The following is a 27,312-nucleotide window of genomic DNA, read 5'->3' as shown; positions in this document are numbered from 1 at the left end:
TAGGCCATTTACATTTAATGTTATTATTGAGATGTGAGGTGTTGTTTTATTCATTGTGCTAGTTGTTGTCTGAATACCTTGGTTTTTGTTGTTGTTGTTTTTCATTGTGTTATTGTTTAGTTCCTGTGATATTTATGCTTTTAGGAGGCTCTATTTTGGTGTATTTTGAGGTTTTGTTTCAATATTTAGAATTCCTTTTAGCATGTCTTATAGTGCTGGCTTGGTAGTGGTGAATTCTCTCAGCATTTGTTTGTCTGAAATAGACTTTCTTTCTTCTTCATTTTTGAAGCTTAGTTTTGCTGGATACAAAGTTCTTGACTAGACTATTTTGTTTAAGGAGGCAAATGATAGGACCCCAATCCCTTTTGGCTTACAGGGTTTCTGCTAAGAAATCTGCTGTTAATCTGATAGGTTTTCCTTTATACATTATCTGATGCTTTTGCCTCACAGCTCTTAAGATTTTTTCCTTTATCTTGACTTTAGATAGCCTATGATGACTATGTGCCTGGGTTATAAACTTTTGCAATGAATTTCCCAGATGTCTTTTGAGCTTCTTGTATTTGGATTTCTAGGCATCTATTGAGGCTGGGGAAGTTTTCCTCAATTATTATCTCAGATATGTTTTCCAGACTTTTATATCAAAATACATGGGATACACTAAAACAGTATTTAGCAGAAAACATAAAGCATTCAGTGCTTATATTAGAAAAGAATGGATTTAAATAGAATCTTATTCAAAAAGAAGAGGAAAATAAATGTAAAAATGATAAAAACCAAATTCTTCTTCAGGAACACCAATTATTCTTAGGTTTTTCATTTACCATAATCTCAAATTTCTTGGGGGTTTTGTTAATTTTTAAAAATTCGTCTTTCTTTGTCTTTGTTGGATTGGGTTAATTTAAAAGCCTTGTCTTCAAGCCTTGAGTTTCTTTTTTCTATTTGTTTGATTCTATTGTTGAAACTTTCCAGTGCATTTTGTATTTCTCTAAGTGTGTCTTTCATTGCCAGAAGCTGTGATTGGTTTTTCTTTATGATACCTATTTCTCTGGAGCATTTTTTCATCCAAATCTTGTATTTTTTTAAAATTTCTTTAAGTTGGTTTTTACCTTTCTCTAGTACCTCCTTGAATAACTTAATAATCAACATTCTGAATTCTTCATCTGACAATTCAGATATTTTTTTTTCTTGGTTTGATCCATTGCTGGGGAGCTAGTGTGGCCTTTTGGGGATGTTATAGAACCTTGTTTTGTCATATTACCAGAATTACTTTTTTGATTCCTTCTCATTTGGATAGACTATTTCAGTGGAAAAATCTGGAAGTCAAGGGCTGCTGTTCAGATTCTTTTGTTCACAGGATGATTCTTTGATGTGGTGCACTCCCCCTCACCCTAGGGATAGGGCTTCCTGTGAGCCAGTTTGCAATGATTGTTGTTACTTTTCTGGGTCTAGTTACCCAGCGGGTCTACTGGATTTTGGGCTGGTGCTGGGGAATGTCTGCAAAGAGTCCTGTGATGTAATCTATCTTCAGGTCCCCCAGCCATGGATACCAGCACCTGCTCTGGTGGAAGTGGCAGGGGATTGAAGCAGACTCTGTGAGAGTCCTTGGTTGTAGACCTGTTTAGTGTGCTGGCTTTCTCAAATGCTGACAAGATACTATTCTTGAGTTATCACAAGAGCATCTCTAAACACTTAGAAATTAAGCTGTACATTTACATAATCCTTGGGTAAAAGAGGAAGTCTCAACAGATGATAGAAACTATTCTGAATGAATGAAAATGAAAATATATCAAAATACATGGGACACACTAAAACAGTATTTAGCAGAAAACATAAAGCATTCAGTGCTTATATTAGAAAAGAATGGATTTAAATAGAATCTTATTCAAAAAGAAGAGGAAAATAAATGTAAAAATGATAAAAACCAAATCAATGAAATTAAAAATAGAAAAACAGTAGAATCAGTGAAACCAAAGCTCATTCTTTGAAAATATCAGTAAAATTCATTAAGCTCTAGCAAGACAAAGGAAAATGAGAGAAGACAGAAATTGCTAATAAAATGAATAAAATACCAAATCTCATCATAGACCCCATAAAAAGGCTCATAAAGGCGTACCACGAAAACTCTTTTTTTTTTTTTTGAGGTGGAGTCTCGCTCTGTCGCCCAGACTGGAGTGCAGTGGCCAGATCTCAGCTCACTGCAAGCTCCGCCTCCCGGGTTTACGCCATTCTCCTGCCTCAGCCTCCCGAGTAGCTGGGACTACAGGCGCCCGCCACCTCGCCCGGCTAGTTTTTGTATTTTTAGTAGAGACGGGGTTTCACCGTATTAGCCAGGATGGTCTCGATCTCCTGACCTCGTGATCCGCCCGTCTCGGCCTCCCAAAGTGCTGGGATTACAGGCTTGAGCCACCGCGCCCGGCCGGAAAACTCTTTACACATGAAATTGAGAACTTAGATAAAATGGCTAAATTCCTTGATAGACACAAATTACTAAAATTTACTCAAGAAGGAATAGGTATCCTAAATGGTCCTACATCTATTAGAGAAATTAAATTTGTTTAACAGCAAAATCTTTCAAATAATGAAACTCCAGATCCAGATGATTTTACTGATTAACTCTACCAATCATTTAAAGAAGAAATAATAGAAATCCTTCACAAAGTCTTGCAGAAATGAGGAAGAGGGTGCACTTCCCAATAGACACCAAACCAGACAGACAGTGCACTAAAATAACCCCCCAATACCCATGCCCCTCCTACACACAGATACAAAAATGTGGCAATATATTAGCAAATGAAATCCAGCAATAGGTAAAATTAATAATACATGGTGGCTACGTTGAGTTTTTCTGGGGGAGTGCTAGGGTGGTTCAATATTTCAAAGACAATGCCATCCAATATGTTAACATATTAAAGAAACACCACCTCATCATGACAATTTATATAGAAAAATCATTCATTTGATAAAATTAAACATCCATTCATGATAAAAGTCTCAACAAACTAGGAATAGAAGGGAATTTACTCAACCTGTTAGAGGATGTCCACAAAAAACCTACAGCTAACATGATGGTGGAGGAATGAATGCTTTCCTTCCAGACAAAGATGTCCATTCTCATCACTCCTGTTCAATATTGCACTTGCACTGGAAGTGATACCCAGTGCAATAAAACAAGAAAGAAAAGCTTACAAATTTGAAAGAAGATACAAAACTGTTCCTACTCACAGACGTGGTGATTTTCTATGTAGAAATCCTTGGCCTTGGGATTCCAGACAACCTTGATGCCCCTCAAGTGTCTCACACTGTTCACTCAGTGTATTCAGCTAGTGTTTAGCTCTGTGATAAAGATTCCCTGTCACCTGGGTCAGAGGCAACTAGAGCTGACTTAGGGTCCAGCTGGTTCTCATGCCTTACATCCAGTTTGCTCCCTTCTTTCCCACTCGACATCCATTTTCGTTCCTGACTGCCTGCCCTGCCAACCTGAAGCACCAGCATCAGATGGCGAGAAAACAAACTTACATCCCACATAGATTTTCTATTGGTTTTGCTTCTCTGGTTAAACTCTGAGACAGTTATCTAATCTCTCAGTTTCATCGTACTTATTTAATCAGTTCAATCCGTTCATGTTTTTTTTTTTTTTTTTTTTTTTTAATGGAGTCTTGCTCTGTTGCCCAGGCTGGAGTGCAGTGGTGTGATCTCAGCTCACTGCAACCTCTACCTCCCAGGTTTGAGCGATTCTCCTGCCTTAGCCTCTCGAGTAGCTAGGATTACAGGCATGCGTTGCCACGCCCGGCTTATTTTTATATTTTCAGTAAGGTCAGAGTTTCCCCATCTTGGCCAGGCTGGTCTCAAACTCTTGACCTCGGGTGATCTGCCTGCCTCGACCTCCGAAAGTGCTGGGATTGCAGGCATGAGCCACTGCACCTGGCCAGCTCATGTTTTTAGAAGCATACTTGCTAGGTATTTTTTTCTGTTAGAGAAAAGGGATCTATCTTCCTTTCTTCCTTCCTTCCTTCCTTCCTTCCTTCCTTCCTTCCTTCCTTCTTCCTGCCTTCCTGCCTTCCTGCCTTCCTGCCTTCTTTCCTTTTTTGCTTCAAATGACATGAGAAGAAGGATTTAGTGTTCCCCGAATGTTTATCCAAAAGTAGCAGAGAGTTATATTTAAATAGCAACATTAGTTCACCATTTCTGCACAGTGGGACTCGTTCAAAGACATCAGAAAACCTCCCCTTTCTGAAGGAGTCACCTGGACAGTCCACAGACCCCAGCCATGATCAGAGCACCTCCCAGTGTCTGTCCCGGAAACCAGGTGGGCTCATGCCAGCGAGTGGGCGGCGGGGGGCCGTGAAGTGTCTTGAGTTGGGCTGTTGAAACAGGGAAACGGTCCCTCTTTCAACGGGGGGCTATCTGTACCCCAGTGAAAACTGTACCTTATGGGGCAAAGGCAGAGCAAGATTGTTGGGCTGGACTCTGCCTCTGAGTGTCCTGAAACATGCCTCATTGCAAAGAAATAAATCTAAATTAGACTTTGTCCAGGAGGGTGAGGCAACCCCTAATTTTGTCAAGATTTTGAGGCAGTACTAAAGGGGTGGTGAAATTTGCTGACGCAGAATTAAGACCTATTTTCTCATCTTGTCTCTCCTGGAAATTTACCTATAGTGTTTTTATCTGCTAAACTCTTTAGAGTGGAATATTTTAGACATGTATTTCATAAATCTTAGGTAACAGAGTCCTTAAAATTTTGGATAGTGCTTGTCTAAACTAAAATAGTAAATCCTTGGAACTTAATTAAATGTAACCATTATAGAAATCAAGTTGAAGCATCAATTTTTGAAAATTCATTCTCCAGCTCTCAGAAAGAGGGGAGAACGGATTTGGGGGAACAGCCAGCAGATGGTTAGATTGATTTTTTCTTTATAACAAAGCCTCAGCAGTTTGGCAAAAAAATCGGTTCAGTTTCTGATTTTTCCTTAAAATAACCTGGACACTGTGGTGACTAAGTCAGATGTGAGATGGAGACAAAGCACCTGGCCTGGGAGACGTCATTACGAAGCAGATCAGCTTCCTGAGTCCCATTTTGACACTTCCCCGTAGTGCCTCATAGCCTCATTCCTCACGGTGCAGTTGTTCAGTATCCGACCTTTCCAGAGACCTCCAGAACAGCTTGCCTTTCCTGGAATCCAGTCCCATAACTCGCACCGTCATATGGGGAAAGAGGGTCAACTACATAACAGGCCAATTTTGAGTTGAAATCTAATTCTGAAGTGCACGGATTGTATTAGGGTCAAGTGATTTCCACTCTCTCCAAGTCTCAGTTTCGCATCTGTAAAATGGAGATAACACCTAGTTTACATAAAGGCTATGAGTTTTAAATGGGAAAACCATACCTAGTACATAGTAGGTTCTCAGACTTTATTATCACCTCTGTGTTTCCCGAGCTGTTGAGGATGTTAAGAGGACCGAGTTCTTGCCAAGGTCTGTCACTCCTCAGCAATGTGTAAGGCTGTTAACAATGGTCGGTGGGGCCGCCACACACAGCCAGCAATTCTCAATGGTTTATTATGTTCCAGACATAGGGTGCAGGTGTAGAGATAGATCCATAGGTCACATGTTCTCTGTTTACTAAGAGCACAACATAGGCCTGAGCTCTGACCCTAGTTTCATTGCTTACAGGCCTGTGGCTCTGGGTGTGTTTTCTTTCCTCTCTCAATTCCACTTTCCTCATCTGTAATATTTTTTCCCATAGGTTTATTATGAGAAATATTATTAGTCCATGCAAGGTACTTAGCACATTACTGGGTACAGAGAAATCACTCACATATAGTTAACCAGAATTATGAATGTATGAATGCAGCCTGTTTGATAACATCTAGGAAGTGAAATCCCACACTCTTAAAAAGGTGAAGAACAGATTGCAATGATCCCAGCATATAAATAGCCTTCAGAGTCTGTCAAAAACACATCTGGGTCTTAGTTCATTCCAGCTGTTGTAACAGTAGACATTTATTTCTCACGGTTCTGGAGGCTAGAAGTCCAAGATAAGGTGCCAGCAGATTCAATGTCTGGTGAGGGCCCAATTCCTGGTTCACAGACGGCACCTTCTTGCCTTCACTGCGTCCTCACAGGGGGCAGGGACAAAGGAGCTCTCTGGGGTCTCTGTTATATGGGCACTAATCCCATTCATGGGGTTTCACCCTCACGACCTAATCACCTTTTAGAGGCCCCACCTCCTAATAGCATCCCTTTCCTTAAGGGTGAGGATTTCGACAGGAATTTTGGGGACCACACAGATATTCAGCCCATTACACCGTATACACTTTGGAGAGACATAATCCAGTCCATTGCAACTTCTCTTGCAGAAGTGCTCTAAGAGGGTAAGACAGTTTTAAGACTGTTTATCTTTAGGCAAATCTTTGTTTGCCTTTGGATTTTTCCAAACCTGTTACTTATGATAAAACACCCATATTGGTAAGGATAGGCTAGACTTTCCTATAGTAACCAACAGCCTCATGTCTCACCTGGCTCCATGTCCTCCCAGGCCTGTCCCACAAGGCTGCTGGATGTGGTTCCACCCCGTAGGGTACCAGGGAAAGGAAAGAACAGAGCAAATCAGACGCCAGAACCAGAAGTCTTCACTCAGAAGTGCACACATTGCCTTGTCTCAGTAAATTAGCAGAGCAAGTCCTGTAACCTCCAGCAGTGATGGAGGCTGATCTGCTCTAGGCTCAGAAGGCAGAGACCTAGAAACACTGATGAAACACAAGTGACGGCCCCACAGACACGGAGAAAGATGAGAGACTCTTGAGCACACTAACTTCACTTTCAGATAACATGACTCCAGCGTTCTATAAATGCCTGTGCTGTGTGAGATGTCACAATTGATGACAGTCTTTTATTCCCAGAAGAAAATTCAAAATAAGAGTCATCATTTTATGGTCTAATTTAAAGTGATATTTAGGAATACCTTTTTCTAGGAACTAATGATCCGATAAAGTTGGGTTTGGGACTGTAGACTTGGAGCCTGAAGCAATACTCTTTTCTATAATGAAAATCTGAGTATAGTTGTTCTAATAGCAAGTAAGGATTTCCTACAGAGTGCTGCTGAGGTGCTGATAAGAAACCTTTTCGGAAAGAACAGCAGAGTCCTATGGACCCTATTCCCATGGAAGCATCGGCAGGAACTTCTTTTCTTTTGGTGAAAACTTTCATGTCATTGGCTCAGATCTGTTATTAGATGACCCTGCATGAGTTCTAGCTTACGATGGGGAATTGGCTTTTAAGATCTTCCTTTAAATATAGCACAGATCCCCAGTATGCGCATTTTCACAGAGGTGGAAACTTTAGAAACACGCATGGAGCAGCAGACGTCTACTGTGCTCTAGCATCAGTGGAATGAAACATTCCTTAATATAGAGGGACACACACAGGCAGAACCTCTAGCGGGGCTGTGAATAATGCAAAGGACAAGCGGAAGTCCTATGGCCAGCAAAGTAGATTCCTGGGCTTCAGAGGGGGATATGAAATATTTATAGAAAACAAAATGAAATATAAACAATATGTTTCTCATGTTCTCCAGGCATGATAATATGTGATTTGCAGGCGGGACATTCATTTGAAAAGCAGGTACACCATGAACACTGGGACAAGGCTGTACATTCCAAAACATGCTTAGCTTAGGGCCTGGCTCAAAGCAGGGCTTGCCACATGTCATGTCACTCACAGCCATTGAGGGGCGCTGCCATTTGTGCTGTTGCTGCGCTTTTTGGTCTGTCTTGGAAACCTGGGGAAGTCCCAGTTGTTCCAGTGGGGCCCTTGATAAAGGTGTCAGTTTCAGATCCTCAAGTTGAGACATCCTTTCAGTCGACTTGTGGAGTTTCTAATTCTGTGTCACCACCTCCGGTAGAGTGCGTTCCCGGGTCTGGCTCTCGTTCTGTGTGCTAGAGCCTCGCTGCTCAAAGTGTGGTCCCAGCCCAGGGCCTTGTTGTCACCTGGAACTCATTAGAGATGCAACTCTTAGGCCCTCCCAGGGCTACTGTATCAGAACCTGTGAATCCACATGAATTCACATTGCGGTGCTTCGTCCGCACATGAAAGCTTGAGAAACACTAGCCTAGAGAACACCTCAGCATCCTTTCTGAATTAGAAGTTACACTTTCTGGGGTTCTCATTAAGAAATGGGCTGTTGCACAGCCAATCAATGAAGATGGCTTTGTGTTCCCTGAATCTTCAACTTCTGAGAGAAGAAGGAGGAGTGTTTTTTCTCTTCCACTGTTTGGTCCCCAAGAACCACTACAGGCGTTCCTTACAGAACAGCAAATGACACAGTGTTCAGCCCCAACAAGTGACCCGAAGACACGTCCTTCATCTCTGATCCTTGCCTGTCTGGGCCTCACCCTTTCTCAGTTGAAATCAGTCACTGCAGCAGTGTTCTAATGGGGTCGCTGGAGAAAACAGCCACATCTTCCTGGTCCTCCATGGGAATGGCTTAAAGTGGAAGATGGAGAGAGAATCCTGAGAAAAACTCTCCATAGGTCAGCCTCATGTCAGCCCCAGCATCTATCACTGGAGGGTTCTGAAGCCTGTGGTGCACTGAAGGTGATAATTATAAAAGAAAATATCAAATCCTGGATTAAGAAAATGCGGCACATATACACCATGGAATATTATGCAGCCATAAAAAAGGATGAGTTTGCGTCCTTTGTAGGGACATGGATGCAGCTGGAAACCATCATTCTTAGCAAACTATCACAAGAACAGAAAACCAAACACTGCATGTTCTCACTCATAGGTGGGAACTGAACAATAAGATCACTTGGACTCGGGAAGGGGAACATCACACACTGGGGCCTATCATGGGGAGGGGGGAGGGGGGAGGGGGGAGGGATTGCATTGGGACTTATACCTGATATAAATGACGAATTGATGGGTGCTGATGAGTTGATGGGTGCAGCACACCAACATGGCACAAGTACACATATGTAACAAACCTGCACGTTATGCACATGTACCCTAGAACTTAAAGTATAATAAAAAAAAAATAATAATAAAAAAAAGAAAATATCAAATCCAGCTCCACTCCTGACTGGACGGGCAAACACTTCATCCCCTGCACCACACATGAAACTATTTTTTAAGGGTATAAACAGTGTCTACTTTTACACATGATTTCCAGCAGTCAATCAAAAGATGACAGTTACAAAAACAAAATAAAACAAAAACAAAACCAACTCATAGTCAACTTATAAAGCAATCAATCAATAGAACCAGAATTCGAGATGGCCCAGATGTGGGAACTCTGACAGGGGCTTTAAAATCACTCTGATGAGGCCGGGCATGGTGGCTCACACCTGTAATCTCAGCATTTTGGGAGGCCAAGGTGGGCAGATCACTTAAGGTCAGGAGCTCGAGACCAGCCTGGCCAACATGGCGAAACCCTGTCTCTACTAAAAATACAAAACTTAGCCAGGCGTGGTGCTGGGTGCCTGTAGTCCCAGCTACTAGGGAGGCTGAGGCAGGAGAATTGCTTGAACCCAGGAGGCAGAGGTTGCAGTGAGCTGAGATTGCGCCATTGCACTCCAGCCTGAGAGACAAGAGCAAAAACTCCATCTCAAAAAAACAAAACAAAACAAAACAAATCTGAAGAATTTGTTAAATGATCTAGAGGAAAAGGCATATGACATACATGAACAGATAGGAAATTTCAGCAGAGAGATAGAGACTATACAATACATGTGGGAATGCTACAAAAAAGATATAAGACATAAAGAATTCCTTCAGAAAGTTTATCAATGAACTAGTCTCAGCTGAAGAAAGATTAAGAAACTTGAAGATAGGTCAACAGGAATCATATAAAATAACACACAAAGAACATAAAATAGGCTAGGCGCGGTGGCTCATGCCTATAATCCCAGCACTTCGGGAGGCCGAGGCAGGCGGATCGCAAGGTCAGGAGTTCAAGACCAGCCTGGCCAACATAGTGAAACTCCATCTCTACTAAAAATACAAAAATTAGCAGGCTGTGTGGGGAATATGCCTGTAGTCCCAGTTACTTGGGAGGCTGAGGCAGGAGAATCGCTTGAACCCAGAGGCAGAGGTTGCAGTGAGCCAAGATTGCACCAATGCACTCTAGCCTGGGTGACAGAGTGACACTCTGTCTCAGAAAAAACAGAAAACAAACAAACAAAACAACAAAAACATAAAATAGAGCGAAAAACTGTCTAGCAAGGCCTCCAAGAGCTGTGAGATCATCTAACATACATGCAATTGGAGTCCCAGAACAAACAAGCAAGCAACAAGGAATAAAACAGAAGAAATATTTAAAGAGATAATTTGCAAATATAATGCAAGACAGCAAACCTCAGGTTCGTGAAGCTCAGGGAATCTCAACAGTATAAATACAAAAACAAATAAAAAATCTCCATACAAAAAAAAAAAACAAAACAAAACAAAAAACACCTAGACACATAAAATCAAACTTTTAAAAACCAAAGATAAGGAGAAAATGTAAAATGCATTTGGGGGCTGTGGGGGACATTACATACCCAAGAAGAAAGACAATCATAATAGATTTCTTGTCAGACATGTAAGCTGGATGTTAATGAACTGACATCTTAAAGTACTGAAACAATTAATCCAGAATTCTATTATTCTATTACAGATCCAGTAAAAATATTGTTTTAAATTAAAGACAAAAGTAAAACCTTTTCAGACCCTGAAAAACTAAGATAACTCATTGCTGAGAGACCTGTGCTACAATAAATGTTAAAGGTAGTTCTTTAGGCTGTAGGAAAATTATACCAGATAAGAATTTGGGGTTATACAGAGAAGAGAGCACCAGAAATAGTAAAAGTGGATATGAAAAACATTTTCTCATGGCTGATTCTTTAAAAGACTGTTAACTATGGTGGCCAGATGCAGTGGCTCATGCCTGTAATCCCCGCACTTTGGGAGGCTGAGATGGGCAGATGGCTTGGGTTCAGGAGTTTGAGACCAGTCTGGGCAACATGGTGAAACCCTGTCTCTACAAAAAATACAAAAATTAACTGGGTGTGGTGGTGTATGCCTGTAGTCCCAGCTACTCAGGAGGCTGAGGCAAGGATGTTAAACCTGGGAGGTTGAGGTTGCAGTCAGCCATGATGGCACCACTGCACTCCAGCCTGAGCAACAGAGTGAGACTCTGTCTCAAAAAAAAAAAAGATTGTTGACTAAATTAAAAATAGTAAACAGGGTTTATGACAGATGTAGAAATAAGATACATGAAAGCATTTGCACAAAGTGGAAGAAGGAGTTGGAAGTATATAATGTCATAAATGCAAACTATTAAGGAATGATAATATTCCAAAATTGTCAGTTTTTTAAAGACAAAGTAATAATTTCAGATCGGTTGCTAGTATCAATGACCTATCAATGTTTGAAATGTTTTCAGTATAAGTAGTTCAAAGGTCAATATGAAACTTAAATTTTGAGGAAAAAAAACTAACATCATTTAATTCTGTGGTTTTCAAATGTAGCTAATATCAAAATCACCTGGAAGAGTTTGTTAAGCAAAGTTTCTGAGCTGTCTGGGCACCACCCCTGAAAAGCCTGATGTCACACATCTCCTGGAGGTAATGCCTCTCTGTTTAACAAGCAGCCTCTGAAGTCAACAGGTTTTGCTTCTCTGGGAAGAAGTTGACCTCAGCTGCAGTAACCTTCTTGGAGAATTAAACAGAGGGGTGCAGATCCTGATCCATGGCCCTCCACCAGGATGACAACCTCCCTCTAGAACGGGAGATACTAGTTTTACTGGTTAATGACTGAGCTGAGTCAGGGTAGGCCAGAACCAGGCAGAAGTAACTAGAGTTTTCAGCTCTGGAGACACTGCAGCCTTGGTCAAAGCCAAAAAAATCCCCGTCCTGTGAATAAGGTTGCATTATTGAAGTGGTCAGTGTGAAGAAACAGGAACCCGCCAGAACACTGGATGTCTTTGATCTAAGGACCCTTTGCTCCACGCGCATGGGGCCCATGAAAACTGTGGGCCCAGCGGCAGATCACACCAGCCTCTTGGTGTGGTGCTCTCTGTGGTTCAGAATAGGAGCCTCTTGGGTCACTGTAGGATCCCACTGGCCCCTTTCCTCCAGACATAGTCCGCAGATCAGCAATGTATTTTAAGCGCCCCTGTTGGCGTTGGGCCACGTGTGTGGCATCTCTGTGGCACCAGGTGGCCACATGCTCCTGAGTCTCAGACTGGAGGTAAAAATGGAAGCAGAAGAAGTCACCAGTGTTGAGCAAAGTCACAAAGAATAGGGCAAGGGTGATGAATGGGACGTGGGGATTGTAGTCAAGGATCTGTGGGCCAGGGCTGGGCTCCTTGTGGGATTGTGCTTAGGGAACCATCGTGGGAAATGGCTTCCTTTGAGCTCTTCAAATGGAAGCAAGAGTCAGCTCGGTCTCCTTCCCTCCAGGGAGCAACACAGAAAGGATTTTCTTTCTTCCACTAAAGAGGAAGTTTTTAGGCTCCGCCAAGTAACCAAAGTAATAGAAACTCTGATGTCTCCAGAACTAGCCTCCAACTTCCTCCAGGTGGCAGGAAGGGGAGCAGCCACCTCGCCTCTGCGGCTGCTTTGTTTTTTCCTTCTTTTCTTGTTCCTCCATAGCCTACTTCCTCCATTTGGGGTTCCTGTATGTAAAGTGCTCATTGATACAGAGATTGTATCTCAAAACCTTGTACCCAAAGGAGCAATTTTCCTGTGAACGTTCCCACGAGATGGTTCCCAAAAGGTGTTACCAGCCTCAAGTCAGCAATCATAGTGTGGAACGGCGGTTTACTTCTTGAGTGGAATCTCTTAGCGATCTTCTGACAAGCTGGATCAATCAAGTGAAGCTAGATTTCTATTGTTGATTTCTGTTGTTCGTATGTTCTTATGACTTAGGCATGACCTATGTGCCTTTCCTCCTCCAGCTCTCCAATTTTCACCATCCACTATGTGTCAGACACAGGCCTTTGAGGTACCAGCATCTCTATATAGCACACGAGGCAGGTAGGGCTCAGAAAGATTAAGAACTTTACACACATCACCCCATTAGGAAGCAGTAGGGTCAAGAGTCAAGATTCAAATGCTGATATAATTCCCAAAGCTGTGGTCTTAACCAGCAATATCATCTTCAAGTTCAGCAAAGAGTGTTTTGTGTCTCTCTATCCAAATGACACCCATCTACTCTATACCAGCTATGAGCGTACACCATCTATACTCTCATATCCTCGTGTGCCCATTTTTCCTGTAATTCCACTTCTTAGGCTTGTTCCCTTTAATACTATAACCAAGCGAGGGAATTTCCACTTTAAAAGGGAATTTGAAAGAGTAGATTCTCATGTGACTTCCATTCATTTCCCTGACCTGTAGTTGTCTAAGGGCCAGAGGGCGTCTTTGCATGTTCAGTCAGTCTAAACAGCTTTATTGGCAAGATGTTTACCAGTTTCCATGGTCTTTGGCAAGGTGTAAACATGGGCGAGGGTCCCGAATAAGAAGAAGTTGGAAAGGAAGTTGCCTGGCCACCGATGAGGCTTCACGTAACTGTTCCACATAAAGGTCGCCTACTGTTTTTTTTTTCTCTTTCAAGCTGAAACCTCTTCCCCTTTTTAGATGACAAGTCACAAAGCTGATCTGCCCCAGATTGTGGCAACCTCACCCTATCTATACATCAGCTAAAGGCTGATAGAAGATCAGGTCTAAAGATTGTTGCAAAAAACGAGACAAGCTTAAAAAACAAAAACCCAGATTCTTTAATTTTTTATGTCAATCATCAAGTCTTCATTCACACGCTCACTCAGCAACTCTTTCTTGAGCGCCTGCTGTCTGCTAGACCCTGGGCAGGCAGGCATGTGGGCTAAGCGCCTTCCATATGGGGCCTTGCATCCTAGCGACAACGTGCCAGGTGGGGACCAGCACCGAGGAGAAAAGGAAGCAGCATCAGAGCCAGGAAGGGAGTTGGAATCGGGAAGCTCTTTTAAGCTGGGTAGTCAGGAAAGCTTGAACTGAGACACCCAAGGGGCCGACAGTGTGGCTATCTGGAGAGCAACCTGGGGAAGAAGCAGCAAGGACCAGGGCCCTACAGCAGGGACTGTCTGAGCAGATCCCAGACAGAGTGTGATTGTTGGGGCAACTGGCATAAACAACAGAGCCGGGAAGGACACAGGGCAGTGGGGAAGAGAGCAGGGGGAGGGCAAGGCCTCCACGGGGACTCTAAGTTGTGAAAGGACACAGGGCGTTATCCTGGAGCATGTGGGGTGGCCTGGGGAGCTCAGAACAGAATCCAGACATGATTTGAATCATGCTAAAAGCTTTGCCTTCTCTGGAGGGCAAAAGTATGGGGCAGGAAGGAGTGAGAATGACTGGCTATGAATGTGGGATATACACTATTAATACATCCTGGAGATGGCCAGGAGTATTTGCTGATGTATGTGATGCCAAGAAAGAATACAAGCATGACTGCAAGGTTTGGGGCCTGAGCAGCTGGAAGGACTGACTGCTGCTTCGATGACAGCAGATGTTGGAGGAACAGGTCTGGGGAGTGAAATTGAGTTTGGCTTCAGATCTGAGACTCTTCCGACTACTCTAAGTGGGGGCCGGCGTCTGGAGCACCACAGGACGCTCTAGGCTGAAGACAGCGTGTAGGAGTGGAGTCGGTTAATATGATCATTAACTGGATAGTGTCTCTCCAAAATTCATGTTCACACAGAACCTCAGAATGTTATTTGGAAATAGTCTTTGCAGTTGCAATTAGTTATGGGACTCAAAGTGAAATTATCTTGCATTCATGGCAGGCCTTATAAAAAGAGGAGAGAACGCAGAGACAGAGGGTTTGTGAAGATGGAGGCATAGATTGGAGCAATGCGTTCGCAAGTCAAGGGGGCGTCAGGAATTGCCGACCCCACCATAAATGGGAAGCAAGGCCGGGGACGGTTCCCTGCACAGCCTCTAGAAGGAGCCAAACCTGACAGCACCCCGATTTCAGACCTCTGGCCCCCGGCTACCAGCCGGGGTTGCGTTCTCCCAGAGCATTGGAGGTTACACACTGGCCATGTCTTTTCACATTCAGAGTAATTTCCAGATCACTCTTCTGCCCAGATGAGCAAAAGTCCAGTCTCCATGATTGCCCTGCCCCTCGCCTGCTCATAGCTCACCCTCCCGTATTCCCAGGAATCCCAGGATCCCGCCTCGAGGGCCGTATCCTGCTTCCAGAGGCATCGCGGACAGAGAAAGGAAGCCTGAGGCCCATCCCTGGCTTGACTGCGTGGGACGCATTCTCCGCTGCTCTTGCTTCCCTCATATGGAGCGGAGAGCAGGCACTGAGATGAGGCCATGCGTGGTGATCCGCTAGGGTTAGTTCAGAACCTTGTGCACACAGACCAGAGGGGGTTTTCAAAGGAAGCTGACACCAACGCGAGCTGAGTGAGGGTTGCTGTTCTCACGCATGCTCAGTGGCGCTCCCTGAGTGCTGAGTGCCATGGTCGGTGAGAGAAGAGCTTCTTGACGAGCCTCAGACTGTGCTGAAACCAGCCGAATCTGCCCAGGATCCTGAGTCCTGGTTTCCTGTTGACTCTTCCTTCCCTCACGACCTATTTCCCCTGGGAACTCTCAATGTTCTTTTGGTCGGTGGGCTTCCGTTGAGGCCATCCGAATCATCAGAGAGGTTTTAGTCTCGTTAAACCTCTAAAGAAAAGTTGTTTCTATTTTTCCCAGGGGTGCCCTTGGCCCTGACACAGATTTAGCTACCTTCCTCCAAGAGCCTCAAAGTTTTGCAAACTCACAGCCAAGCAAAAGGCAGCTGCAGTCCAGCCAGCCTCGAAAGGTCTTACAACTTTCCGCAGTGGCCAGCTTGTTCTCTGTTTCCATGCCTTCCAGAATCAAGATCAGTTCTAAGGTTTCTTACTATTTCTACCAAGAGACGGCGATCAGCATTGCACAGTTTCTCCAGCGGTGCACGATGCCTGTACTTACTGCTAGCACCCTCTTCTCCCCAGCCGTTCCCACTATAAATTCCTCAGGTTTCACAGATATGTTGTATTTATCGGGAAACAGTAATGCTTCGGTAGAATACTATTGCTGTTTGTACAGAAACCTGACATCTAGTACTTCTGAATTCTAATCCTAGTTCTGTTAACAACTGGCTTTGTAGCAGCCTAGATCATCAAGCTATTTCTCTGTGTAAAAGAAAAACCTAACCAGTAGCGGGGGCACAGTAGCGGGGGCACAGTAGCGGGGGCACAGTAGCAGGGGGCACAGTAGCGGGGGCACAGTAGTCTATGTGCCTTCCCTCTGGACCTGTGGTTAGTCAGCAATGGGGACTTTGTGAACTGCACAGACCAGCGCCCCACAGTCTGTTTCACTTCCGGTTTATCCCATTGTCTCATGTGGGATAATTTAATCATTCTGTGCTTTTTCACCCTTCAGTGTAACAAAATAATTTACTAAGCACCTAGCAACTTGGGGTTTGCTTGAGGTTGTTATATCTGATTAGATATATCTCTATTAGAAATTAGATGTGTCTGTACACGTAAAGTATGATATATTATATCCCCACAAGCCAAACAGGCACCGTAAAACCAGCTTATAGCATTGAGAGTTGGAAGACCCCTCAGAAGGCAGATCAGTGACCAACAACTGGGCAAGAAATTCCCTTTACAGTGCAGCTGCTTGAGTAGTTTCAGAGCTCTCCTGTGGCAAGTGAATTGTTGGATAGTAATGACTTGTTTCATGTGTTAGAAAGTTCTCCTTTGGATGAGTTGGTATCTACGGAAACTTCCCTTATTCTACTTTTGTCTCTGCACCTAGCATAGTTCCTGGTACAGTATATAATGAACTCTCAGGAAATATTAGGGGAACTGAGAACAAGAGTATTTTCTTCCACACAGTAGCTCTTTAAAATTTGAAGGTAGCCCTCATGTTGCCCCCTAATTTTCTCATTTTGGGAGTAAACACACTCACTTGCGGTAATTCTTCATGGAGGGGCGAGGCCCCCAATGTGTGGCTGTTCAGGTTGCATTTCTGAATGCAATTCACATCACTTCTAAGGTAGCGTGCCCAGGCCTGGGAGAAATGATGCATTTCTCGACTGATGAGGATAGCAATCTGTGGGCCCCTTGCTGTCCACATCTGGAATCCCAGTTGAGGTGGATTGATGGTGCCAATGGCCCCCATGATTAGGCTCCTGGTACTCCCATCCTCTGGGATGTGGTCCACAGCTCCTATTACAGGTGGAGAGTCTGCTTCCCCACCCAAGTCTGCCTTGGCCTGAGACTTGCTTTGGCCAATGGAATGTGGGAAAAGTGAGGCTGTGCCAGTTCCAGGCTATGCCACCAGGTCTCTGCTGGAAACCAGCTTCCATCATGACAGCAGGCTGGGGCCAGCCTGCATGAGGGTGACAGAGCACATGAGGCACAAGAGTTGTTCCTGCTAAGGCCATTCTGGACCTGCCGGCACTGGCTGACCGATTGACTGGACAGGGAGTGTGCTGGGCCGGGTCACAGAGGCCCTGGGACCACCCTGGAGACTCATGGGCAATGTTGAATGGTTATCACTGTGTGCCACTGAGGTTTTAGGGCTGTTTCTCTGGCAGTGTTGTTTTGGCAATAGATAATTGATACGCCCTACTACCAGCACTGCCCAAGACTGGATTATCTATGGCAGTGACTTATATCGGACTTGTGACCTATGACCTTCATCTGATCACTTTTACATATACCAATTTCCCTACCTGTGCCATCCAACATGGTAACCACCAGTCGTGTGTGACTACAGAGTGCTTGAAGTATGTTAGTCTGAATTGAGATGTGTTATAAATATAAACGACACACCTGATTTTGAAGACTTTCTACAAAAATCTAAACAATCTCACTGATAATTTTTATTGATTACATGTTGAATGTATTATCTTTTAGGTATATCAAGTTAAAATAAAAATATTTGGAAAATTAATGCTTTCGGTTTGCTTTGTTTTGTTTGTTTGTTGTTTGAGAAAGAGTCTTGCTCTGTTACCCAGGATGGAGTGCAGTGGAGCAATCTCAGCTCACTGCAACCTCCACCTCCCGAGTTCAAGAGGTTCTCCTGCTTCAGCCTCCTGAATAGCCGGGATTGCAGACATGCGCCACCAGGCCCAGCTAATTTTGTATTTTTAGTAGAGATGGAGTTTCACCATGTTGATCAGGCTGGTCTCGAACTCCTGACCTCAGGTGATCCACCTGCCTCGGCCTCCTAAAGTACTGGGATTATAGGTGTGAACCACTAAACCAGGCCTCAGTTTGCTTTTCTGAATGTGGCTACTAAAAAATTAAAATGACATATGTAGCTCATGTTATATCCCTGTTGGACAGCAGCATTCCAGACAGAGCCCTGGAAGCCTATGTGATTTTAATTTCCTTATCTTCGTATTTTATTGTCTTCAGCTCAGAATTCCAACCACATGAGATAATATAGAATCTTAGCACTATCTGTAGCATCTGTTGTCCATCACAGATCTTAGAATTCAGCAGGTTAGATAATCGGCTTTCCCTTTTTCATGCAACTCATTGATTTAAAATAATTCTGACCAGCACAAGGCCAATGTACAATGCTACAATCCTGTAGCATTTCATTAATCAATTATTTTCATACCAGAAAAAAATCACTTCCCATTCCTAGTGGTACAAAGTGACTCAATCAGCAAGGAATCTACCTAAGCAGCAGTGTCATTCGGCCTACGTTTGCCATTTTATCTCAGGGGATTTTATTTATGTATTTTCTACTTTCTTTGAGATGGAGTTTCACTCTTGTCACTCAGGCTGGAGTGCAATGGTGCAATCTAAGCTTAGTGCAACTTCTGTCTCCTGGGTTCAAACGATTCTCCTGCCTCAGATTCCAGAGTGGCTGGGATTACAGGCGCCCACCACTGCACCTGACTGATTTTTGTATTTTTAGTAGAGACGGTGTTTCGCCATGTTGGCCAGGCTGGTCTCGAACTCCTGACCTCAGGTGATCCGTCTGCCTCGACCTCCCGAAGTACTGGGATTACAGGTGTGAGCCACTGGGCCCGGCCTCTCAGGGGATTTTAAAGGAATCTGGAAGAGGCTTTGCTGAAGTCCAGATCTGCAGGAGGTGGTGCTGCCAGAGCACAGCGCTCAAGGCCCAGCCAGAACCGAACCAAGGCTGGCTGGGGCCGATGCATGGGACGTGCTTGTCCCGTTTACTTCTAAATGCCCACAGGGTGTTCATTAGACAGCGTGGCCTGAAGTGTTTCCTGATGTCGAGTCACGGCTGCCTGGGTTTCTTTGCAACTTTCCTTTTGGAGCTTAGGACAGCTGTCGTCTCGGGCTCCAAGGGTGCTTTTCCCCCTTCTCAGGTCCTTCCGGGTGCTGGAGCCAGCGCTCCGGACACAGGGCCCTGGTAGGTGGACGGGAGCTGTCTTCATCGAGGGGATTCCACGGCGCCACTCCCAGCCTAACACCAGATATAAAAAGCTACGTTCATGGATGCAAGTTCAGTTTTCCCCTTAACAAGTAAAGAGATTCCACTTGCAAGTTTGATTCAGTTCAATACCTTCCCTAATACCTCCTGTTTTACTTTTCTCATATATAATTCTTCCTCCTCTACAAAGGAATGCAACATTTTTTTTCCCACTAAGCCTCTTCTAGGTGCCCCAGACCACCTCCTCTAACCCCAGTGTGCCCTGCACAAAGGTCGGGTCCTGTGGATGCCTGGAGGTCACAATCGGGGAGCCCTGCTCTCTCTCCTGCACCTGGTTCCCCGGCTTCAGGCTGAGTCACACAGTCCCTCAGGCCTGGAGCGCTCTCTGACACTCGTCTGTGTGGCAAATACCTCTGCATCCTTCAGCGCTCGCTCCACCCTAGACCTTACTCCTGCTGCCCTGCTCCTCAACGCCCGGGAAAGCTTCCCAGGACCCATCTGGATGTGGATGTCTGGGGCACGTTATTCTAACAATTTGAAGTAAGTTTCTTAGGATGAAAGTGCCCCTGTCCCCAGGTCAAAGTACCTGCTTTCTAAAGCCCAAGTCTAACACCCTTATTCCACTCTCCAGGCACGAACCTTGCCGAGCCACCTCCACGCTGCTCCCCATGCCTCCCTGCAGTTTTCCTCCCTAAGTTCCTCCACGAACACGCTTCACTCTCCGGGGAACCTCCTAGCTCCCCTCCCTGCTGCCCTGTGTCAGGCACCCTTGGGGATAAAACCCTCAAAAGCATCTGCTGTGGGTGCATCTCCTGGCACGCCCGTCTTCCGTGGCTCCTCTTAGAACTCCAGTCATGGGTGTCGACTCTTTTCAACCCACAGTCCTCACATCCTGGGAGCTCCCTTGTGGTTGCATTCATTATCTTTAATCTTTTGTGATTGTGTCAGCCAACACTGAGTTGCCTTTTATATAATAGGAGCAAGAGGAAGAAGGAGGAAGAGAAGGAGGCCGAGCTGCAGGGAAGAAGGATATGGAGAGTGGGGGACAGCAGTTACTTCCACCCTTGGCTGGTGACAACCAACACTCTTAGGGCTTGTTGAGTTAAAACCACAAACCCCCAGCAGGTGAATAGAGAGACTTGCGAGAAAAAGAGAGACGAAGGCATTTGTGAACAGGAAAAGCAGGCTTTGTTTCCAGGCTGCTTGGAGAAAGTCTTAAGTAATGACTCTTACTGGGAATAACTAGAATAACTGGTCATGGATAAAAGTCCCTTCTCTTGCTTTTATGTGTCCAAGAAAGTAACCCAGAAACGGAAGGCCATGGTCCCAGGAGACATTTCAATTCTAGGGACTAAATGCTGTGTGGGAGTCTGGACTGGGGGAAGATTCAGGTATCCAAGTCCAACGGGACAAGTGGAAACCGAGCACCACCTGATAGGACCAATAGCGAGAGCTCAGTGCCACTTCTGTGCGATTTCTGTCAGAAATGTTGGCCCTGTGTCTGGTCATAAGGAAACATGAAACAAACCCAAATTGAGGAACATCCTACACGCTGCCATTGTCCCATGTGCCAAGGTTGCCAAGGTTGTGGTTCCCAGGAAAGAGGAAACAGACTGATTTTGAAGGGGACTAAAGAGACTCTGAGAAACAAACACGTGTGATTCTAGATTGGATGCTTTTTCTAGGGAGGATGTTAATGGGGCCTGAATCTGCCTGCATCTCTGACTGGATGGTGGATGTGTGTTGTGGGCTGCACAAGGTCAGAGATAACCAGGTCTACACACTTTTGTGTCATTTCACTATGTCACACTTTTACTGATGCTATTTTACTCATAAAGCCATACGCTACATGGAGCTCCCAAGCAGGCAATTCTTAGTGCTTCCCATCCACTCAGCTGTCAGAGCCACCCGCACACAGGCTCAAGCCACAAGCCAGTCAATACTGCAAACCGTACATCATAGTATACTTAATCAATACATAGATGTTATAGATTTAGCATTCCACAATAAACAAAGTGACATTTAACATCAAGAGAAAGAGGATAGGAAAAAGGGTTAACAAGCTAGTTCAAGGAGAGTGACATGGACAAAAAGAATGTCCTGACTTGGCATGAGTGGTTGTCAGCATCAGCGTCGTGCAAGAAAGAATCTTTGATGTGGGCAGAGCCTTTGGTGACAGATGCTGGGTGCTTATCATGAGTGACGGCAAGATGGTGTCTGTTGAAACTGCTGTTTCCAGCTGGTGAAGTCCTGCTCTCTTTAGGGTCTTTATGGCCATAGAGTCCTCTGGTGAAGACCAATAGTGGAAGAGTGTGCCTGGGAAGGTCCTTATCTGGTGCTTGAGTGCAGTCTTTATTGATGAGGCAAACGTCTGGTCCCTGTGACGAGGTTCCTTTTGAAGTATAAGATGGAGTGTTTTTCTAAGATGGAGTTACTTATGTCAAGGGTGCTCTATGAAATTTGTCAGGGCCGTTGTGCAGGTATCAATTCTTCTTGCCTCCGCAAGTCAATGAATCCTTGCCATTACTGTTCTGCAGTGGGCACACCTATGCAAACCTACCCGCAAAGTCCAAGGAAGCCGAGAAGTCAAAGAAGGAGGCTGACAAATTTGGTTTCTCAGGAAGAAACATTTAATAGGGACTTACAAACAGAACCCATGGTCTTGGGTAGCCATGAAACAACATGGTGGCACCCTGGGCTATGACGCCCCCAGGTCCAGGGCTTCTACTGCAAAGGGAAGGGGTGTGTAGGACAATTGAAATAGATCCCCAGGGGAAGGCAGGAGTGCTATGTGAACCTGCCCAAAGGCAGGGGTTATTGTCAAAGTTGTATTGACCTAAAGGCAGGATTTAGATCTTACCCAAGCAAGCAAAAGAACTTACCCAGGGAACAGTAAATAAAATAGAAATCTTAGAGGTCTTCCTGGAACAGGGGTTAATTAGAAGTCAACATGGCAGATTAACATCCAAGCTAGAGCTGCTTCAGCCTCCCAACTGTGCTCTTCGGATAGTAAAAAGCAAACTGGCCACAAATAGCTTCTTTCATATTTTCTGCCTACCTTAAACGTAGAGTTGTAAAACATAATAATGATAGGAAAAATGTTTTAAAGTCACTAAAAGAGAAACACAGAAAGGTAGGTTTGCCAGAAACTATCCTGTTTTAAAGAGTTTTGGATATTTTCCATAAGAAAAGGACAGAACTATGTTCATTGAAATATGTTTGGTGATTGAATTGTGTACCAATGGAATCAATATTTTATTTTTATTATCATTTGTCTCTTTAACATCAGATATTTGGGGCCAGATCCCCTTTTCATTGATTTTTAATTATTAACTTTTCATTTTATTTGACCATTTGTTCTTTGTGGAGCACTAACATACAGAAACAGGCAAAAACCACTGAAAAATTGACTCTGAGCTCTGAGTGGCCCCTGTCTGAATGTCTTCATGTGACAGATGCTTAGAAATTTAATCCCAAGAAATAATAGGATTATATTTGGGAATGACAGTGACCATGTCCAGCTTAGTCAGAGTTTAAGTAAGGCTTCACCTTGGCACCCTTCCTCAGGAGAGGTGGAGGCAAGAATGGATGAAAGACTGAACCTTTTCATTCTAATAATTAAAACTTTGCTTTTGATTAAGAAGTATGTCAGTCTAAAGCATAATAATAGATACCAGCAGGTAATATTTCTAAATAATCAAATTGTAATATGCATTAAAGGAAGTAATTACCATGATGATTACAATGACTAAGGCTTGATTGTTCATGTTCATACTGAATCTCCAGATTCCTCTTATGTAGCACATTCTCAAGTCTTTACAATTCCAGTGTCAGTGGTGATGGACAGTTCTCATTTAAAAATAATTGAGTTCTACAGCACAGTTCCATTTGGCTACAGGAGGGAAAAATTGGATGCATTTTATTCCTTCACAATAAATGAATGTTGGTACTAATACTGGTTTCTTCAGCAAATATAAAGAAAGTTTATTTCCAAGCGGCTCTTTTGCTCACTCTGCCAGCATCCCACCGGCATATTTACAATGTGCATTTCAGCAAACCAAAACAAAAGGCTTACCTGTAAAATATGTGTGTGTGTATTGAAAAAAACGTACTATTAGAACAATAAAAGCATATGTTGATCCCAGGATGGAACAAGCAGCATTTACAAGTTTCCTAAGTTCTGCCTTAGCTTGGGGTTTGCTGGAAGCAGCCCCTGCATTTGAGTGTGGATGTGTTACCTGGGAGGCATCACCAGGGTCCTGGAAAGTGAGGGTGAGGGTGGGAAAGGAGGGTCCCTGATGAAAGTGGCATGGCCCAGGAAGGCTCCCAGGGGGATACCTGGGCTTGACTCCCCATGGGAACTCTGGCCAAGCCAGGTTAGAACATGCACCATGAACTTTCCCCACCCAAAGGGAGGGAGTGGGGATATTTATACACCAAAGGCCCATCAGACATTAAGTGGAGGCTGCTGCTTTGTGAGGCATTCGTTCTCCAGTACTTCCAGGCCAGCAGGCCCTGGTTCCCCACTCAGTTCATCAGCATTCCATCCTGCTCTTTTTGTCCAGTTCCCCTTCTACACAGCTGTTGATAGTTTGTTGAACCTCCGCATAAACATAGACAAGTTCCCCAGTACCCTTGGGTTTTCATTCTAAAGGCTCCTGTGTATACACATTAAATACATTTACCTTTTCTCCTGTTAATCAATCAGCCGCATGCCAGGGATTTCTCAGTGAAGATTTGGGGCCATGAAGTTAAGACCGGTGACCTGATGAGAGAGTGAAGGCAGCACTTTGTCCTCGTCCACATCACTGCATATCTCAGCACTATGTTCACATCTTCTGTCAACATTGACATCAAGGTCAGCGTTGGGGAGGACGAGGAGTCACAAATGAGCAATGTTTCCCCTAGAGTGTTGGACGTGGTGGAAGGAGAAGGTTCCAGGTTGGGGGTTGCAGCCATCTGTGCAGGGGGTGCAGTACCATGTTGTCTGGCCTCAGTGATATTAGGGTGGCCTTGGAGGAGGTGATGGGTGCTGCTACTAATGTATGGCAGGAAGAGGACCTGAGTGTTTTTACTTTCTGTCATAATAATTTGCTGAAATGACTGTCCCTCCTTCTCAGTCCCTTAGTCCATCCCTAAGAGAAGGAGTGAGGCCCCCCCACCACCATTTGCCAAACAGGAGCTGTGCTTGGACACTCAGGGCTGGTACACCTGCACTCTGACTCCCAACAAGGAAGTGTGGGGTATCTCTAAGTGTCTGTGGTTGTAGATGAGTTTCTGTTTCCCTTGCCCTTAACCAGCCTCTCAGGAGGTCAAGGTTCTTTACTGGGTGGAGAGCCAAACTTTCATTCTCTGGTTCTCTGAGTCCTGTCTGTGTGAGTGCTGTGGGCTGAATGTGTTCCCCAAAATTCTTATGTTGTAGCCCTCACCCCCAAGGTGATGGTATTAGAAAGTGGAAAGTGCAGGCGGTGATTAGGTCATGTGGGCAGAGCCTCATGAATGGGATTGGGGCCTTTATAAAAGAGGCTCAAGAGAGTCGGCTCATCCCATCCGCCATGTGCGGACACAGGGAGAAGGTGCTATCTATAAACCAGGAAGTGGCCCTCACCCAACACCCAATCTGCAGCACCTTGATCTCGGACTTCCAGGCCCCAGAACTGCGAAGGCTGAACTGCTGTTCGTAAGCCACATGGTCAGAGGTACTTTGTTATGGCGGTCTGAACAGACAAATGCCATAACGGTGTACCCCAGATTGGGCAGCTCAGGCAGCCGACATTTATTATCTCAGTTTTGGAGGCCAGACCTCTGAGGTCCAGATGTCAGCAGGGGTTGTTCCTGCTAAGGCCACGAGGCAAGGATCTGTTCCAGGCCCTTCTCCTAGGCTTGCAGCTCGCTGATTTCCCCAAATGTGTGTTTGTGTATCTGTATCCAAATTTTCTTTTCTTTCAAGGATACCGGTCCCGTTGGATATTAGGACTACACTCATGACCTCATTTTAACCTGATCATCTGGGACAGATACTGGGGGTCAGGACCTTGACATCCTTTGGGTGAGGGACAGACACGTTTAGCTCGTAATAATTCTGTTCTGATCATCTTCCAGTCACCTTTTCCATTGCACACGGGAGCGCCTCCAGGGATCTTCCCCACCAAAATGTCTACTCATATTGCTTCTGGCTCCACTTTGTAGAGAAACCCGATTTTCTCCAGGGCAGCCAAGGGCACGTCCCTCAGCCTGCAGAGTGACCCTCCACGAGACCTTTGCAGAGCAGCGTGGGCAGCCTTAGTCAGCACCTCAGGGGCAGCCCTAGCTCCAGACTTGTTGGAAGCATGCTGGTGTTCCAGGTGGAAGGACTCTGCCTTGGGAACTAAAGCCTTGGAGACCTCGGAGATTCAGGAATGGGATACAGCAATTTTGAGGATGTTTTAGCAGATGCAATTTCTCTTTTTGTTTGTTTTTTTTTTTGAGGCGGAGTCTTGCTCTTTCGCCCGGACTGGAGCACAGTGGCCGGATCTCAGCTCACTGCAAGCTCCGCCTCCCGGGTTTACGCCATTCCCCTGCCTCAGCCTCCCGAGTAGCAGGGACTACAGGCGCCCGCCACCTCGCCCAGCTAGTTTTTGTATTTTTAGTAGAGACAGGGTTTCACCGTGTTAGCCAAGATGGTCTCGATCTCCTGACCTCGTGATCCGCCCGTCTCGGCCTCCCAAAGTGCTGGGATTACAGGCTTGAGCCACCACGCCCGGCCAACAGATGCAATTTCATGAAGAGTTACCCTCTTTTGGCTCCTGGAACCATGAATTTTAGCCATGGATATTGACTTGGAGCATTTGTACGTGATACAGACTGCATCATAAAATTTCAAGGTGCTGTGCCCCAGTTAATCCTACAAATAAGTCTTCCATAGTTGATTCCAACATTCTTTAATGCCAGTCACTTGGATTTGGTGAGGATGGGATAAGCCTGCTGGCTATCACCACACAGCTTTGCCCCATTCACAGGGAGCTGGATTTCTTGGAAGCTACATTCAATGGGATATCATCACAGTCATCATGGCATTCAGGGACTCTGCTGAGATGAGCAGAGGTACAACAGGCAGGAAAAGCAAATCCGAACTCAGAATCAAGGGTCTATTGTAGTGAGAGCAGAGACCTGCCCTTCCATGCTGGAAGAAGCCCATGTAATTGGCCTGACTCCAGGCAGCTGTCTGGTGTTTCCCACGTTGCGGTACCACAGCGGGGGCTCGGGTTCGGCAAGTTGAGCAAAGGTGTTCGTCAATGTTGGTGAAGGGAAGCCCAATCATGGCTGAGTCCCCTGCCTTGCCCGATGGCATGGCTGGCAATAAGGGCCGGCTGGCACGGTCAGAGCAGAGTCTGCTGTTCCAGTGATTTTGCAGTGGGCCTCTCCTGAAGGACGTTGCATGGGATGATTTTTTTGTACTGGGCCCATTTGAAGAGCAGCAGTCCATCCACACACACCCTTCTCCAACCTCCCTGACACTCGTTCCCCATCCTGAGCATCTCTCTGGTGAAGCCACTGACCCTGAGCAGGTATGAACTGAGGTTCTCACGGGAGGCCCTGGCAGACCAATCATCATGTGTGCTCATCCTCCCCAAGGTGATCTTTCTCCTCTATTGCAGAATGCTCTGAACTGGTCCACGTGTCCACTTCCAACTCGGGCCAGCACAGTGAACTGTGAGCTCTATGAGGCCAAGTCTTCTCATCCTCATCAATTTGCACAGAAAATGCCCAAGGAGCCATGGGCTTGGGTTAAGATAGAGCTAAACATGCTGGAAATGTGAGCAAACTGTGTATGCAACTTACCAATGCTTCCAGGCCTGCTCAAGTCCAGTCCTGAATGTGCTGCCTAATTGATGATGAAGTGGGGTTAAGCGTG

The sequence above is a fragment of the Trachypithecus francoisi genome, unplaced genomic scaffold, assembly GCF_009764315.1.
Source record: "Trachypithecus francoisi isolate TF-2019V2 unplaced genomic scaffold, Tfra_2.0 Lachesis_group15, whole genome shotgun sequence".
NCBI lineage: Eukaryota > Metazoa > Chordata > Mammalia > Primates > Cercopithecidae > Trachypithecus > Trachypithecus francoisi.
This window is presented reverse-complemented; position numbering follows the sequence as displayed.